This window comes from Lissotriton vulgaris, chromosome 6, assembly GCF_964263255.1.
Source record: "Lissotriton vulgaris chromosome 6, aLisVul1.2, whole genome shotgun sequence".
Taxonomy (NCBI): Eukaryota; Metazoa; Chordata; class Amphibia; order Caudata; family Salamandridae; genus Lissotriton; species Lissotriton vulgaris.
The window spans coordinates 793,679,734-793,697,410 of NC_141694.1; positions in this window are offsets into that span (position 1 = coordinate 793,679,734).

The window sequence follows — 17,677 nt, forward strand, 5'->3', positions numbered from 1 at the left end:
CCGTTGAACTTTTCACCGTCCGTTCCCCATACTGGGATACTTTACGACCTTGGCTTTCATTCAACCTCCAAAACATCTTTCTGGGTTAACTTTCAGTGCCCATGCGCTGTTGTCACATGACTCAGCTTACTTCAGTTATGCATGATATTTCCAAATACGCACTAGTGATAAAGTCAGAAAGACAGATGTTACTTTCAAAAATAAATGGTTTCATTGTATGCCACCCACATCTACTCTATCCCAGTTTACATATTTAGACGTATCCTCGCATTAGCTTTAGTAAAAACCACATGCTTTATTTCAAGCCAGCAATGCCATGCACGTGAGTCTTCAAAACTCAATTTTAGTACCTTCTGCTCATGCGCAAGAATTTCCTTCCAAGCAACAGCTCGTCATACTGCGTAGAAGCAGTTGACACATGTGCTGTAAAGATTTCCCTGTTCAAAACAATTTAGTCCGTTGTTCATGTTATTCTTAGTTAGCAAACACATAAGCAAGCTTCACTAACCCGCGTGTTGATGTGGTGGGTATTAGTTTTACACAAGACAGTTTTATTAACTTGTTAGTGAGTTAAAGGAGTGGATTACTTCTGAGCAAATCTCTTTTCTACGAGTCCTTGCCCTATCATGTTCTCACTAGATGCCACCATGGCATTCGACACAATAGAGTGGTCTCACTTATTCGCTATGCTAACCAAACTGGGGTTTGGGCCTGTCTTTATAGGATGGATCAAACTCCTATACATGGAGCCCTTGGCAAAGGTCATGGTCAATAACAAGAAATCCGGGTTCTTTGGGCTGGTCCGGGGAACCAGACAGGGATGTCCACTATCCGCCGTCCTTTTCGCCCTCTCCCTGGAGCCATTGGCGGCTTTGATCCGCTGGAGCCCATTCATCAGGAGAATCTAGTGGACGATGGATTGGGAGGACCGCATCTCCTTGTATGCAGATGACATCCTTCTATATCTGGCCTCCCCAAAGCCCTCCATCCTTGAAGTCCTCAATATCTTTACTAATATTGGAAAGTACTCCTGATAGAGGATAAACTGAAGCAAGTCCTTGTTGTATGTCCTAAGAGGGGATCCCCTGTTCCTGCCCCGAGACTGCCCCATACAGACGGTGAAAGAGGGTTTCTGCTACCTAGGTATCTTTATCACGGTGGACCCCAACTTAGATACGAGCGAAACCTGCTCCCCCCTTTACAGAGGCTCAAAAGAGACTTTGACACCTGGAAGACGCTCCCGCTCTCGCTAATAGGAAGGGCGGCGTTGTTTAAAATGATGGCACTGCCACGCTTCCTCTGCGCATTGCAAAACACCCCAGACATAGTCCCAGCTAGATATTTTGACCAGCTAGGGAGAATACCGCATGATTTACTGTGGGAGGGGAGACCCCGAATAGCCTTAAAGAGACTGGTCCTAAGTTGGTACGACGGGGGAATTGGACTGCCCGACATTAAGAAGCACTATTGGGCAGCACACTTGGTGGTGATTAATCACTGCACCTACGGACAAGATGTGGACCCGGCATACAGACAGGATAAATGGCTGCTCCCAGGGGGGGCATACCACCATGCTCTCTACTTGAGGCCGCAGAGATATCCTCTGACGGGTTCAACCAAGCACTCAGTGTTGGTCTGGCACACAGCCAGCAAAAGCCTGGGCTGGGATAAGAAGCTCACACAAGCCACCCCACTATGGGACTCAGAACAGCTGGGCACATTAGGTACCAGAAAGGAATTTGACAAGTGGGACATCATTGGCATCTCAAAAATTGGGAATCTATGGGACAAGGAAGATGTGGTCACTTTCACCGCTCTGCAACACAGCCATGAGCTTGCAAGCACGGAGCACTTTTGCTGCCCTACAAGTCAGGCATGCACTACTGTCTAACATACCCAGAGGTACCACCCTACCAGACTCTTCGCCACTAGAGGACAGGTTGTTGGACGGGTATATGCCGGACAAAGCGATATCCCTGACCCATAAAAAACTGATTAATAAGTCTCCGAACGCCCTGACATCCCTCAGGCAACACTGGGAGAGGGACGGTCTAGAAATAGACAAATGAAAATGGCAGGAGGCAGTTGCATCCCCAAAAGAGGTGACTATTTCAACTAGGTTCCGTCTTGTGCAGTTGAAAATCCTCCATAGAATATATGTTACCGGACCAACTCTAGTCAAAATAGGGTGAGCAGAGGACGGCAACTGTAGACGAAGATGTGGACTGCCGGGCTCCGTTATGCATATAATATGGGAATATGAATATGCCCAATCCTATTGGTTGAAAATACACAAGTGCATTGAACAGGATGTTGGGGGCTGCCTTGAGGCCGGAAGCCAAAAGATGCCTATCGAACATACGGGAATCCACCGATCTCAACAGCAAAGCCAAAATATGGGTCACACTGGGTCATATGGTGGCCAAACGGAATATTGCACAAATGTTGAGGGCGGGAGAGCCCCCCAAGGTAGTATCTTGGAAGAAAGACATGGATTGGTGCATGTTCCGTGAGAATACGGTGCATGTTTCACGTGGGTGCCCCAGTAAGTGGTCTTCCATTTGGGGTAAATGGAACAAATACAAAGGCAATATGTGTGTTCCCCCCATTGTCCCATTGTCCCAGAGCCAGAAGATCAGACTATCCCATTGTCATTGTTAACTTCCACGAACTTTCTATGTACCCTGTAATCATGATGACATTTGTATAAGTTTCTACCTTACTTGTTGAAACCTGTAAAGTGGACTTGAATCTGTTAATAAAAAGAATTACAAAAAAAAGCCATGGGTGTTGTGTGGGAACACCTACAGCAACACCCTTTAACACAGAATACTGCATTAAAGAAAGCCATATTTACAAGGCTGTGTAGGTTTGGTAAATATGGGCCGCAATCAGCACCACCAGAGCGTCAAATAAAGTGATGCTTCGGTGGCGCTAGGGACTTGAAAATATGCCCCTAAGAATGTAAGTGGTTTGTTAATAGAGTAATGGAATGGCCATGTATTATAAGGAATAAAATATCCTCCACTGTACAATAAAAGGATATTGCAAGTCACCCGGGAGTTCAATGACCTAATATATGCTCATTGAACTCCTCAATAACTTGTAATCTCCTTATTTTAAAACTTTGTTGCCTTACCCATAAAGCACTAAAGCACTCATTACCCACGTACCTATACTCCAGACTTCACCACTACAAACCCACTAGACTGCTCGGGTCCTCAAACTAAGCACTTTTAAGGATCCTGTGCATTCACACTGCCACATTTGGGGTCGTTCTTTTTCCTACCTCTCGCCATTTCACTCGAACAAACCCCCCTTGTACATTCGCACCTGCCCAGATCTCCCCAAGTTTAAAAAGCTCCTAAAAACCTGGTTGTTTTAATTCCACTGTGCTGCTGTGTAGTAGTAAGCTCCGAGATACTGCTCCGGTAGTGAGTCGCTGCTGTGTATAAGAGCCTATAACATATATAATATATGTCAGGAGGTACTTTATCCTACACATAGCGTGGAAGTACGGACAGATTGCCACCAGCATAAGTTTGGTGATGATTATATCCCTATGCGTGCAGACAAACTTATAGTAAAGTTATCGTTGCAAGCTAATACCCCATTTATGGGTCAAAGCCTTAAGTACCGAGATAAGACTACATCTCCTTACTGAAGTAACATTATTACAGCGTCAGTATTTTACCTATAGAGTTAGCACTGGGCAAAAATTGAGGTATGTGTTCTTTTAGTGCTTTGCCAAGCCACAAGCAGCAGTGGGCTAGCAATTGTTCCATGGGCCCTGCTGCTGTAAAGAAAGTGGGACCCTCTGCCCTTTGCTCAGGTTCTAAAAGGCAGCAGTAATAGTGTCCAGAGTGCATCTCCCATCCTTTGTACCCGGTGCCACCGCTCCTGCTGCACGAATAGTTGCAACTTTCCCGACTAGTAGGCTAATATTCAGGCAGACGTCCAGGCTGGCAATCATTTTTCATTTACTGAAGTTATGGAGCGTTACATTCTTTTTTTTAATCTATTCTTTATTATGCCACACATCTGAGGCATTATTAAATATTCCCAGGGCGGCCCAGAGCACGGAGCCGTTATGTTTTGCAGCACATTAAGAAAAAGTGCTGAATACGATGGTATTTTATGAACACCAGCCACAAACGCGACAGCCCTAATTTTCGCAATCATAAATAAGCGCGTTAAAAAGGCCGTGATTTGCAACCTGGTATAAAATAACAATATAACTTTAACGCTGTTTATTGCCACATGCGATTAAATAAAGGCAAGCTGCCGTGGCATCTCAGCTGAATTTACAATGCAATAAACAAGTTTAACCCTCTGGCTGTCGACACGGCTCCTCTGGTGTGGTGTCATTGGATCTCGAGGGCCCGTTCACCCTTCAGATGCCGGAACCTATTTATATCAAACGCCACAATCCGCGCGCCGTTCCCTATCGCGCGGGGATGCTGGCATTACGAAACTGACACATCTTCATCTAGGATGCGACTTAATGAAGCCCGCCTGCCTCGATGTCCTTTCAGCTAAGACTGCACTCAGCCATCTATCATCGGCTGTGGCACACTCTGACAGGTTGCAGTGTTTAATAAATACACCCCGGGCTGCTCTTGGCAACACGAAATACAACCCTCTGAAGAGCAAGGGGAAGCTGCCAGCTGTCTTGCAGAAGTGACGATTGACAAGCTATCCGAAGGAAGCTGTCTAAATCTCTTCATGGCCGCCTCTCCCGATCACCTGTCCAGTGACATGCCTGTGAGGAGCTGTCAGACCCTGTGCGTAAGGAACGGCACGTGCTGACCTGTGATATTAACCCGGGGTCTCCCGCCTGTCAGCTTTTGCCGCCTTCATTTCACCGTCCACGTGACGCAGGAATAGATGTGTGTTTTACTCGAATGAGAACGTGGAGCTGAAATGCAGACATTCTTCCGACATAGTTCTAGTATTTGAGAATTTTTACATAATAGAAAGTGGCGTAATAATTTGTGGAACCCTGCTTCATTGACGGGTATCAGCAGTGACGTCGCACAGATGTTATGGCTCCTATCACTGTCAAGGAAAATGGAACCCTCTTGTCCTACTCTGTTAGTAAAAGACAACATGCCGTGGGTGTAGAGAGCCCCGGATGCTCTATGTAGGTGCCACTGCACCTGATGCACCGCTGTTAGCTAGTCCCCTGTGTATCAGGGATCATATGGCAAGTCATTGCCCAAACATTCTGCCGAGCAGACCTGAGACACCTTTGACTTTGGTTTGTGCGAGTGAGTGATGCAGCAGGAGCAGCCATAGTTAAGGCAGTTCTCTGCAGTGGTGTCACCTATGCCTGTTAAAATTATACCAGGGTAACTGCAATAGCTGTTGTGACATATGATGAAACAACGAATGGCCCAACTACCTTTGAGATTGGAGATGTGTTCTTTCAGGAAAGGTAACAGGTGGATCTCGCAAGGGAACTCCTCCTTTACATCACCAGATGTAAACAAGCATTTGTAAAGCCAAATGGTCTGCCTGCAGGTGCTATCTAGAAGGCGGGTATTCTTATATTATGTATAAAGGACCTTTTTATTCTCAATGCACATCACAGGAAACTATCATTCTTACTCAACAAAAGGTAAGAGAGTACTGGCTGTGAATTACTGTAGCCCAAAACACAAAAGAATGATTTGACTTAAAAACAGAAATAAAGATAAAGAATATAAAGGAAAAACATTGGTAAAGTTAAGTATTGGCTCACCAGCCCTGACACTGAAGTGCTCTTCTTTTTAGGTGGATATGTACTTGGCATCAGATAAAAATACAAATAAGAGAGCCAATGACGGAGGCAGGCATACCCATTGCCATATGCTGTGGTGGGTGGAAGCAACATGTGAATGACAGTTGAACAAACAAACGAAGAGGGCTTTATATATAAATTCATATTTACTGAATGAAACAAAGATTAAAGGGACGTTATAGTGGAATAAAATATCATTTAAAACCTAACATTTTAAACTAACAATAGCACTGAAATTCGCCAGCTACAGTTAACTGAAATTAGCTAAAACTTGAGCCCCGAAGTAACTGTAACTCACACCCCTGCCATGCACAGTATTGTCATCAAAGATTTAATTTCAGATGTTGAGGTAATGTTATCAATAATATCGTAAAACATGTCATGGGTGATGTAATAAGCAGTGGCGGCTGGTGACATTTGAAAGTGGTGAGCCGTAAAACAATCGTACTACACTGCGGCGAGCAAGCCTGATCTCCAGAGAAATGTTTGACGCCCCTATGAAAGAGCCGCCACTTTGGACCAGCCCTTTTCGTTTTTTTTTGCAAATGAAGCACTGGTCTTATGCAACCAGTTGCTACAAACATTTTCAGTTTGTGTGATGACACTGTGTAAGCCTTTAATAAAAAATTATCCCAATCTACAATTCTCTTATTGTGTGTGGAACTAAGGTGATTTCATGTGGTGGAAGTAACTGCTCTGAAAAGGGAATTTTATCACAGAGTGGTTCCCACCATTTTAAATATTGTGCCTAACCAAGGGCCCGGAGTAACTTCTGTGGCTATCCAGAATGGCAAATAAAAAGAAAGTGGATCACTTGAAGGCATAGTCACCCAGAACGTAATCATTTCTGTTTTATAAGGTAGCGTATTGTATGGAATCTTCAAATTTCACTTATGCGCTATTGTACATTCTAATCTGGTTTAAATGTATTCTGCTTCCGGAAAACATAAATAATGAGGACAGTTCCGATAACTCCTTTTGCAATTCATGCCCTTCATCTCAGAACACTTTAATAATGTAAAAGCACGTTCTGGAAACTGAAAGACGGGGCCGAAAGTCTGCCTCTAAACAGTGTAAAATGCTGGGAGATAATACACATATGGTCAGGGACGCCGACTACCCCCTCCCTTTTCCACACCACCACCACCACCATACCCCTAAGCCAATAGTCCTACACTGGATTCTTTGGAAGGCAGGGGGCCTTGCGACCCCCCGGCCGTATTTATTAAAATATGAAAACAAATTAAAAATTGTTGTGAAATAAACAATATTTACATTGACATAATAAATATACAAAATTCAGACATTAGATTACAAGTGATGTAGACAGGTATCCAAGGGCTAGCCTTAACAAATGTCTAATACAACGAGTTTCCTAACCGAATCTAACATCCTACATATGAATTTTGCATATCCTAACATTTTGGGCCCACGGGAAGGTCTTAACCGGTGTCAGATCCTTATTAACGAGCTACGCCCTCACGTGTGAGTGCGCGTGCGCAGAGGGCCCGTTAACCGGGAGAGTATTCCCCCCCCTCCCGGTTACCCACGTACGCTCCCTGAACTCCATTGATCAAAAAGGGGGCCCTTTCACTCTGCGCATTTTAATGACGTCATAGTGTCCATGCGGGGTGACTACGCAGCCGAAAGTGGAAAGCGTGACTCGCCCCTCCCCCGCACCCATCCAACCAAGCGGATATCCCGCCCCTGGAGTTCTAGGAGAGGCCAACGGCCCCTCCCCCTGGGGGAGCCCATTCGTAATGGTGCCGCCCCCTAAGGACCTTCAATTGACTGCTCACCGACCATGACCTTACTGCCACAGGCCAGCATAGTTGACCAACTATCTGGCCCCCCCCACAACCTCTCCTCCTATAGGTAATTCTCCCCTTGACAACCCCACTAACCATGCTACAATGTTCGCTGCCAGTAATTCATTCCCTGACTTGGACAAGTGTACCCCGCCCTGCACGTAGAATTGACCGCCCCAAATGCACCCATGAGAGATATTCTGTAATTGAGGTGACCGAAACAGCTTCTCTATCTTGTTGTTGACCCTCTTTACCGAGTGATTCAACGTACTAACAGAAACACTCCCTCTCCACTCCATCCTAGGGATCATTTGTGACCCAGCTATCGTGCAGCCAGGGAGTCTCTTTGCTATCCAGCTTGCGATTGAAATCATCTCCTCCAGTAAAACCTGTCTACCCAGTTTAGCCAAATTGTTGCCCCCCACGTGCACAATGACTACTGATGGAGGTGAAGTGTGTTGATCAAGCAACTCCCCAAAGTACCTTCTAAACTGATTGATACCTAGACCTCCTCTCCCATGGAAGGATACCCTGAAGCCGCACTGTTCTGCCTTACGTACAAAATCACCTGAAAAGAAAACAGAAGCAGCACGCCTTACATAAGAATGACCTACAACCCATGCTACTCGAGTCCTGTTCCCTTGTTCCGTCCGTTGCGATGAAGTGGCTTGCTGTTGCTGACCCGGTCCCAGTTTCCGCCCTGCGTGACAGGCTTGAGAAACTGCAAACAAAACAAAAAACAACAAGCGTCAGTGCGAACTTACCAGGCACTTAAAACATGTGCAGCCGCACATAGCGCTTACAACAATCGGAAGACCGTCTCCCAATGTACTTGACATTGTTCGCTTGCAACCCTCTGGCTGTTGCTTCAGTGGCCGCCCCTATCCTGAATGAATGTTTGCCAAAATCCTTGGGATTCAAGCCAGCCTTGGAAATCGTCATTGCCAACACCCTTTGAAACAAAAATTTTGTTAAGGATGTACCATCCGCATGCACCAACAGTGCCCCCCCCTTGTCGGTGCCGCTGACTAAGGTAGGACTCTACATGCCTTATCGGGCAGCAAGGATTAGCCCGTGCCCGGTAAAGAACCAGGCTATTCCCTCTGGCTTCCTGATCAGTCTTTGATCTGAGTATAAAGATCAATAATGTGTCACCAAGTATTTTTGTGTGTTCTACGTGAAGGCCACCACTGTTATCTTTCTTACTTGCAGCCACCAGTTCACCCACCCGTAAGGCCCCATAGAAGGCCAGCGCAAAGGAAGCCCTAAACAGCAGTACTTCCCCAGGCAAACTACATGTGTCCTCCAAAGCTTTCAGCAGGGCTGACAACCGCTCTAGGCCAATCGGGTGTCTAGAGTCCTTCACACTCCCCTGCAACCGCCGCCAACCCTTGAGTGCCTTCCTGACTAAGAAAGAGTCTGTTGGATCCCTGACGCCTCTTAATTGTGCCACGAAAGACACTGCCGCCTTATGCCTGCTGGCTGTTGCAGCAGAGCGCCCTTCCCCATGTAACCTAACCATGTACTGGATGCAACTCCCTTCCTACCACTTTTCGCCCCAGTCCTGACCCAAAAAGGTGCAATAAGACAGAAACGCCGCTTCATAAGCTGTCCTTGTCCTGGGTGCTAGACTGGCTGCCACAAGGTTTTGTAACTCGGGGCACCGATTTCCCAGAGTGTCATTGAGAAGTGTGTTGGTGTTGCTTCTGCATATGGTAAATGCTCCCTGAACACCTGCATCTTAAAACGAGAAAGGGCATCATCCGCGTTATTCAGTACCCCTGGAACATGTTTTGCCCTGAACTGAACATTCAGTTTCATACAAATCAACACAATTTCTTTCAACAGGCGTAATATCCATTTACACCGTGCCGCCTGCTGATTGATACACTCGACCACCGTCATGTTGTCTGACCAAAATATTACCGATTGATTGCGCAGCTGCTCGGGCCACACAGTCAATGCCACCCAGATTGTGAACAGCTCCAAAAAACCTATGTTACTGGTCAACCTGTTCTCGTCCCACCAAGTCGGCCAATGTTGGGCCACCCATCTGTTACCAAGTATGGCGCCAAACCCCACACTGCTAGCAGCGTCAGTCCATAAACCTAACTCTGCTGATGAGGTGGGGGGCCCACTCCACACCACTCTGCCATTGAAGTCCTCCAGGAATGCCAACCAAATACGCATGTCCCGGCGAACCTCCACCGACAACCTGGTGCGGTGGTGCCCCTCCCTGAGGCCAGTAAAAGCCTGGGCGATTGAGCACGAGAAGGGACGCGCCATTGGTATTACCCTTAGCGCGACGTTCAGTTGACCCACTGTCTGATGTAGCTGGTGGAGCGTTACTTTCTCATTCCTAAGGCATTGCTGCAAAGTTGTCTTGAACTTCAGGATTTTTTCCTTGGGCGATCTGAAATAACCTTCAATGGAGTCTAATTCTATTTCCAGAAATTCTAAGGATGTTGCTGGGCCAACCGTCTTCCCGGGCGCTAGCGGGACTCCAAAACCCCGCATTAGCACGCAAAATTCCTGCAATGCATTCGCACAGTCCTGCGACCCCGCTGCGCCCAGAAAAAGGAAGTCGTCCAGATAGTGCATGACATGCTGATGCCCAGTTACCTGCCTAAAAACCCATTCCAGAAATGAACTGAATTTCTCGAAGTAGGCGCAAGATATAGAGCACCCCATAGGCATACACATATCCATATAGAATTTGCCCTGGAATGAAAAACCCAGTAAGTGTTGGTCACAAGGGTGCACCGGCAGCAGTCTAAATGCAGATTCAATGTCAGATTTCGCTAGCAGCGCACCAGGGCCCAGACGTCTCAAAATGTCTACAGCTTGATCAAAGGATGCATATCTCACACTACAAATGCTCTCATCTATCGCGTCATTCACTGAAGCGCCCCTTGGTGCTGATAGGTTTTGTATAAGTCTGTACTCGCCTTCTTCTTTCTTTGGGACCACCCCCAGGGGGGAACACACACAATTATGTACCGGGACATCTGAAAATGGGCCAGCTATCCTTCCCAAACGCCGTTCTTTTGCAATTTTTGGAGCCACCACCACTAGATTGTGCTTCACTGACAATTGATTTCTACAGTTTGGTGTCCCTTTAAAACCTCCTGCTGCGATCCTGAAACCCCAAGAGAAACCTTCTTGTAGCATTCTAGCGGACAAATGATCTGGATATCTATTCAGCCAAGGGGTCATAGCCATAATATCAATGGGTGACTGGGATACCCACCGCTCCACCGTTCTATTCCTGCTTCTTCCTTCCCCTGTTTCCTGAGGCATTACCCTTGGAGAGGCAGTTTGTTTCAGGATGGGAAGAGTGGCCACATAGGGCACATACATGCCTGAATTTGCAAGTGCCTTGCGGTCTGGTGCAAGATCGTTTGTTAAAATCCCAGCAGACCCCCTTACGGCCCCCGCCGCCCCCTGCTCTCTTTGGCATTTCACCACTCTGTGCTGACGGAAAGGGCTGCTGTGGTTTTGCAGGGTAGCTCTTGGACCAGCCATTGCTAGGACCTGCACTCGCTGCCTGCACGGTAGCGAACTGCCCATACCATGACACTGCATCCATCCTATCCCAAGTTAATGTGGAGTCAAATTCCTTTGCTCTCCTAAATGAGACATCATACTCTCTCCACCAATCTCCGCCATATTTCTCACTGAAATTGGTGATACTACTCTGATAACATGCCAATTCCGCCTGCAAATTTGGAGAACGCTCAGCAATGATTGCCACACATACTGAAAATGCCCTAATCCAATTGATCAGTGTCTCTTCTACCCTGAATCTAGCCATTTTTGCCCGCCATTCACTAGGCAACATCCACTCCTTCTGAGTCTTAGCATACTCCATCTCCCTGTTATCAATCAAAAGGGAAAACATGTTAACATATTTGCCCGCCCAAATTAGTTCTTTAACACTTTGAGTCACATGTTGTGCCAGAGCTTCCTGTCAGGTTACTGCAGCACCGCGCCTACCCAATCTTTAGAAAACTACATCTCCCATGATCCTTGTAGGGGGAAGTATAAGGGTGGTGTTCACAGGAAGAGAGTTGCTCGTAATTTTGTGTCCTTTCTTTGTGTTTCCCGTGTTGCTGGGAGAAGACGGCATCTATCGAGCTGCTGCCGCTTTTGGGAAGCGAGAGCGCTGATCAAGCTTCTCTCGGCGTTAAGGTACTGTAACAAAGTATCCGCTGGGAGCCCTGTTCACGGGCGCTTGCCGGCATTATAGGAATTGCTACTTTGTTTCCTTGTTAAAGTAACGCACCGCCTTGTGCGTGTCACTTTCAAACCCGGCTCCTCTGGGTTATCTGTTCCCGGAGCTTGGCGGCGGCTGCTGCAAGTTACCGTGGAAAGCTTAATTCAAATGGTATTTTCTTGTCCTGCATTCCGGAGTAGAGTGGAGTTGCATTCTACCTACTGCCGGTTAGAAATATCTTCATTTCCTGCAATGTCCGGAGTAGAGTGGTAATCCACTACCTACTGCCGGCTAGTCGTTTTTGTTTGTCTGATCAGATTCTAATAGCGGAGCGTGGTGGTGGTTGCAACCACACGTTGCCGTTATATGGTTTAAAGACTTTTGTTAATGCAGAAGTGTACACCAACGTATCGCATCTTTTTGGCTTAAAGATATTCTATGCGAATTTAAGGGACAGTACAGTGCTTGATGGAGTGACAACGTGGGGGATTATACCACAAACTCTTTTAGAATAAATCCGGATGATAGACTTGTGAATTATCTCAAAGACTAATTTAGAGGAACAAGTCATTTTACCCGGGGGGGTCTATTGATAAGGTTCATTCTCCGCATAATACGGTGTGTATTCACTACGGGTTCACTGTTTCTAGATCTTACACCTGTGTGTTATATGTCATGATAACCATTGTGTTTCCTTTCAGGAAGCTGAACCGATATCTCATTTAAACTTGTTGGAGGAATGTGTACAGCCCCTCAAGGTATTCAGAGTTTGAGAGATTATTATTGAGAGTAGCCTTAACATTTGATTGGTGTTATAAAACATACGCTCTGTCGTTTCAGATCCCTTGTCCCTGCTGACCCCTTCCCGTCCCCGGTCTCTTTTCATTATTTATCCCTCGCCTGATGGTTCGAACCCCCTGTGTACTTATTCAGGGTGTTGGTAACATCAGGAGGTGGACCCCTTTGTTCATCGATCGGATCCCGTGGAGCAGGCCCTGACAGAATTACGAGCCCACGATATATGCTCCACCTGATACGATTGTTGAACAAACATGGCTACCCTAGAGGAAGTGTTGCAAGCGCTAGTATTAGTTCAACAAGAGTTGGTGGCCTCTAGAGCTGAGGCTACGGCTTCTAGAGCAGAGGCTACCGCCTTAAGAGAAAGAGTGGATAGGTTAGCTGGCAACCCTTTTGATGCTGCTACACTCAATCCCCGTATCCAAGTAACGGTACCTCCTCCTATACCGTTGGCAAGTCCTGAGAGGTACTCGGGGGATTCGTCCAAGACGCAGATATTTCTTACACAGATCATGATGCATTTTTCTTGCAAACCCGCGTCCTTTCCCAACCACCATTCAAGAGTAGCGTTCGCCATATCTTACATGATAGGGGATGCAGCAAGTTGGGCTGTCCCACTGGTAAGGAGAGATGATGCTATTCTTTCAGACTGGGGGGCCTTCAGGACCGAGTTTGAGAGGGTGTTCGATAGACGGGCCACCACATTCAGGGCTGACAGGGAATTGATGGAGTTAAGACAGGGACGTAACGAATTGATTACATACTTAACGTCCTTTAACAGATTGGTGGCAGAGTCTTCCTGGCCTGAAGAGAAACAGATGTCCATTTATTATCAAGGGCTGCGGGATGGGATGAAAGATGTCATAGCGCAAATAGATCCCCAACCTACTACCTGTGCCGGAATGATTAACCTTTCCTTAAGACTCAATGGTAGAATGTCAGAGAGATCAGGGGACAGGAGGAAATGGGACAGAGGTTCCCCTAGGCCGGAGTATTTCAGCAAGAAGGGGCCATCATCAATAGGGGAAAGCCATGAATCTATGGAGATAGGAGCAGTGAGAGCACCTTTAACTAGAGAAGAAAAGGAAACCCGTAGAACCCAGGGGCTGTGCATGTATTGCAGAAGGAAAGGACATTACGTGAGAGAATGTCCCTCCAAGCCAAAGACTACAGGGAGTTGGGTGAAGAAAAGGTTAGCCATATCTAGCACCGAGTCATACGACAAAGATAATGAAGGAAGGGGTGATCAGACTCCCTTAAAGCTTCCTTCTCTGGTTTGTGAGGTTCTTCAGGATTCAGTATCCCACATCGTGTTGTCCATGTGTCTGGTGAGTCAGCTAGGGGGCCATCAAGTTCTGGTGATGATTGACTCTGGGGCCACGGGCAATTTCATAGACAGCGGACTGGTAACATCTTTGAACTTGAGACGCATACCCCGGATGCACCCAGAAGAAGTGTGGGCGGTGGATGGGAAACCCTTAAAATCTGGGATGATCACTGAACAAACAGAAGAAGTGTTGTTGGTGATAGACTTGCCCGAAGGGGAACATCAGGACAGGTTAACCCTCAACATAATCGAGGCTCCACAATATGAGGTGATTCTGGGTATGCCCTGGCTTTCCTATCATAACCCTGATATTGATTGGAAAGAGAAGAAATTGAGGTTTCCTTCACCTGTATGTCTGGAACATATGTCAGCACATCCGGTTACTCAGGCTAGAGAGCTGTCTATTCCTTTTCAGGTGGCTACTGCGGCCGAAAAGGAGGTATCATTACCTAGTGCATATCAGTCGTTTGCGGATGTATTTAGCGAACAGTTGGCTAATGAACTACCACCTCATCGTTCATACGACTGTTGCATTGATATGGTGGAAGGAGCCCTGATGCCCTCTTGTCGTGTGTATGCTTTATCTGTGCCCGAAACTACTCACCTCAAAGAGTATCTAACTCATTATCAAGCTATAGGCTTCATCCGCCCTTCCAAGTCCCCTGCAGCCTCTCCTTTATTTTTCATAGCGAAAGCTAATGGTGAATTGAGGGCTTGTGTTGATTACAGAATGCTGAACAAAAACACTGTCCGTAACAGGTACCCTCTTCCCCTTATTCCGGTGCTGCTAGATCAAGTAAGGAAGGCCTGCATTTACACAAAGTTAGATCTTCGGGGGGCTTATCACCTTGTGCGAATGAGGAAGGGCGATGAATGGAAGACGGCCTTTAAAACATGCTACGGGTTGTTTGAATATACTGTTATGCCTTTTGGATTGTGTAACGCCCCGGCCGCTTTCCAATACTTCCTGAATGATGTTTTGAGGGATCTGGTAGACATCAGTGTGGTTGTTTACATTGATGATATCTTGATATATTCTTGTAATGTAGGGATTCACCACGACCATGTGACACAGGTCTTACAGAGATTGAGAGAGAACAATCTGTTTTGCAAGCTTAGTAAATGCGAGTTTGGAGTAACCACTGTGGAGTTCCTGGGGGTCATGCTATGTCCCGAGGGGTTGCAAATGGCAGAGAGAAAGGTGCAAGCAGTTCAATCCTGGCCCACACCGAAAACAGTGAAAGAAGTCCAATGTTTCCTGGGTTTTGCGAACTATTACAGGAGGTTTATTGATGGCTTTTCGCGCATTGCTGCACCTCTTTCTCGATTACTAAGAAAAGGGGTGGTGTACGGTTGGTCGCAAGAAGCAGAGCATGCTTTCACTCACCTCAAGAGGGCGTTTGTCACCGCGCCCATATTGGCTCATCCACAACCTGAATTGCTGTATGTTGTAGAGGCTGATGCCTCGGATGAGGCAGTAGGGGCTATTTTGTCTCAGAGACATGTACAAACAGGTCAACTCCATCCGGTAGCGTACCTCTCCAAAAAACTGAGCCAAGCCGAGAAAAACTACACTATAGCAGAAAAAGAACTACTTGCTATTAAAAAGGCTTTCCAGGAATGGCGACAGTATCTATGGGGGGCCATACATCCAGTGACTGTGTTCTCGGACCACCGTAATCTGCAATACATGCGAACGGCTAGACATCTGTCACAGAGACAGATGCGGTGGATGCTGTTTTTTGCGGAGTACAATTTTCTGATAACCTTCCGTCCAGGTGCCGAAAACAAGAAGGCGGATACTTTGTCACGCTTGGGTGATACTTTGGAGGTAAAGGCCGAACCTCCAATGGATGCCATCATTGAACCTAGTAAAGTAATCTGTGTTCTCAATGCGGATGTCTTCCTAGAGACAATCAAGGGACAAAAGACCGAGGCTGCCTGGAGGTCATGGAGTAGCAAAGACACCAGACGATCCCTCGTCCGTGGTTTGCCCTTCGTAGAAAACAAATTATTCTTGCCTACCATGGAAAGCAGGAAAAAGGCTTTCGAGTGGTGTCACTCTTCGCCAATGTCAGGTCATCAAGGCATAAAGAAATCAGTGCTCTTGGTCCAAAGGCAGTTCTGGTGGGATACCTTGTCCAGAGACGTGACACTTTGGGTGGGTCAGTGTGAGGAGTGTGCACGGGCAAAGACATTGCAGAGTCAGAGCAAGGGGAAACTTATGCCATTACCCACTCCGAAGAAACCATGGCAGAGTATCAGTATGGACTTTATCACAGGGTTGCCTTCTGATCATGGACATACAGCTGTGCTGGTGGTGGTAGACAGCCTTACGAAAATGGGACATTTTATACCATGCAGGAACCTCCCCACGGCGGGTCAAACAGCACAGCTGCTTTTGTCTAATGTCTTCCGTTTCCATGGGATTCCTGAAGTCATCATTTCAGACAGGGGACCTCAGTTCATCGCGAGCTTTTGGAAGTCGTGGTGTTTGGCGTTGAAGATCAAAGCCTCTTTGTCAACCAGTTTCCATCCCCAGACTGATGGCCAGACTGAAAGGCTCAATCAGACATTGAAAAAATATCTACGATGCTATGCTACTGAGGCTCATGATTCCTGGGTGTCCCTGTTGTGGCTAGCTGAATTTGCCTATAATAATGCGTGGCATAGTTCGTTGGGGGTGTCCCCTTTCTATGCCAACTACGGATTCGATGCCCGGGCTTTGCCTATCACCATTCCTGAAGAAGTGGGTAATCAACCTTCGGTGTTGGGTTCGGTCCAACGTTTGCATGCGGTCCAAAAGAAAGTGTCCAGACATTTGGTTCAAGCCAAACAAGAGTACAAGAAATGGGCTGATAAGCATCGAGGTGTGGGTCCTGTTTACCAGGTGGGGGACAGGGTGTGGTTGTCCACCAAAAACATCAGGTTCAAACTCCGTTCGGTGTTCCATCCTAAATATATTGGTCCGTACGTTGTTTTGAAACAGGTGAACCCTGTGGCGTATAAACTGAAACTTCCAGCCTCGCTTCGAATCCACCCGGTGTTTCACTGTAGTTTGTTGAAACCGGCCTTGTCTGCTCGACGGAGGGCTCCTCCTCCAGTGCTGTGCGACGATGGACTGGAGTATGTAGTACGCTGCATAAAAGACTCTAAACGTCGCAGAGGCACATTGTGGTACTTGGTGGCCTGGAAGGGTTACTCGGCTGAGGACGACTCTTGGGAGCCATCTACGAATGTGCATGCTCCTGTTGCTGTCAGGTCATTTCATCGAAGGTATCCTGCCAAGCCTGGGCCTAGGAGGCGCTAGGAGAGAGGGCATACTGTCAGGTTCCTGCAGCACTGCGCCTACCCAATCTTTAGAAAACTACATCTCCCATGATCCTTGTAGGGGGAAGTATAAGGGTGGTGTTCACAGGAAGAGAGTTGCTCGTAATTTTGTGTCCTTTCTTTGTGTTTCCCGTGTTGCTGGGAGAAGACGGCATCTATCGAGCTGCTGCCGCTTTTGGGAAGCGAGAGCGCTGATCAAGCTTCTCTCGGCGTTAAGGTACTGTAACAAAGTATCCGCTGGGAGCCCTGTTCACGGGCGCTTGCCGGCATTATAGGAATTGCTACTTTGTTTCCTTGTTAAAGTAACGCACCGCCTTGTGCGTGTCACTTTCAAACCAGGCTCCTCTGGGTTATCTGTTCCCGGAGCTTGGCGGCGGCTGCTGCAAGTTACCGTGGAAAGCTTAATTCAAATGGTA